Source organism: Spodoptera frugiperda, chromosome 4, assembly GCF_023101765.2.
Source record: "Spodoptera frugiperda isolate SF20-4 chromosome 4, AGI-APGP_CSIRO_Sfru_2.0, whole genome shotgun sequence".
In the NCBI taxonomy this organism is placed as follows: Eukaryota; Metazoa; Arthropoda; class Insecta; order Lepidoptera; family Noctuidae; genus Spodoptera; species Spodoptera frugiperda.
The window spans coordinates 8912045-8913438 of record NC_064215.1 but is presented as its reverse complement, the minus strand read 5'-3'; the positions used below and the strand labels follow the sequence as shown (position 1 = coordinate 8913438).

General features: G+C 33.6%; 1 long non-coding RNA gene across 1 annotated transcript; it reads right to left on the bottom strand.

The window, feature by feature from the left end:
- Nucleotides 1-294: 294 nt before the first annotated feature.
- On the bottom strand, nt 295-1145 carry LOC118266614 (uncharacterized). Its single transcript, XR_007707673.1, has 2 exons — nt 890-1145; nt 295-586 (listed from the first exon to the last, which is right to left on the bottom strand). It is a non-coding gene; the product is annotated as an uncharacterized LOC118266614 (long non-coding RNA).
- Nucleotides 1146-1394: the final 249 nt, after the last annotated feature.

The following is a 1394-nucleotide window of genomic DNA, read 5'->3' as shown; positions in this document are numbered from 1 at the left end:
AGTAGTATCTATCTATCATCATCATCAATAGCCTATAAGTGGCCACTGCTGACCAAAGGCCTGGAGAAAGTTTGAGCATTGATCACCACGCTTGCCAAATGCGGGTTGTCGATTTCAAACTTATAATAGGTAATTAGAAAATAATAAGCCCAGGTTTCCTCACGATGTTTTCCTTCACCATTTGTCAGTGGTGTCTTAATGATCTTAGTTAAGTACATATAACTCGGAAAGAGTCACATGCCGTTCGTAGTATTCTAACAAAATTTGTATTGCAAAAAAAATAAAAAATCACACTTTATATATAAAGTATTTTTTTATTACGGTCGTATGTTAAACAAAGTTACTTCCCTTCAGATGGTGGCCAATATTACATAACGTTATTAGGTATTTCTGCCTGCACAATCTGGAAATGTAACTGATTATTTATAGTCAAAAATTGCGCATTTTTTTTTTCGGTTATACTCATAATATAATATCTTGTTGTACAACATGGTCCAAACAAATTGTACTAGTTAGTGGCAGGAAACCAATTTTGTCTTCCAGTCATCTCGATCATTTTCCTTTTATTTCTGGATCCTTCGGAAATCTAAAACAACATAATTAATGATTAATAGTTACTTATTATCATTTTTTTTTTGTATTTATCTGTATTCGTAATAAAAAGTTTTAATTATATCGACAGCTTGTTATCGATAATGTCAATCCCTAAACGAGTAGCAAAATTTTAGATGTCACGAATGAAATCTTCTAGAACAGCAGGTTTGGGTTTGAAAGAAAGTAGACTCTATCATCTTAGACATAAATTTATATTTAGTTTGTAGATTAAACAAAATATATGTCACTAGTTTCAAGCCAAATATAAATTTAAATAAAATAAAATAGCACTTACCGATGATACGATATACCACTACTAGGCACATTTTGGTTATGGCTTTCATCTTTTCACTATAAAATAACACATTTCTTCATTTTTATATTTTTTTACGATTTTCGACGATTTTTTACATGTCGAGTTGACGTTATTACAGTCCAGCGAGACTGATATGCGTACAAACGCCTAAATGACAAACATAAGCATATCCGTACTTATCAGGGGCTACGCGTGCCCCGCCTACATACTACTTCTACTTCTTTTTCTCTGTTCTGTGTTTCGGGTGTCCATGAGCGGCGGCGATTGCTTACCATCAGGTGATCCGTCTGCTCGTTTACCGGCTTAAATCATACAAAAAAAATTATGGTATTTTTATTTATGTAATTTTAAAAAGCATCTCAAACCCAGCTTCTTCTTAAATTGCTTTACAGTGAAACACGGTAACTAAAGGAGTGGTTTCCAACACAACATACAGACTGACGGTCGGATTCTAAAACGATTTATCTAGATGAGTGGCCTCAGG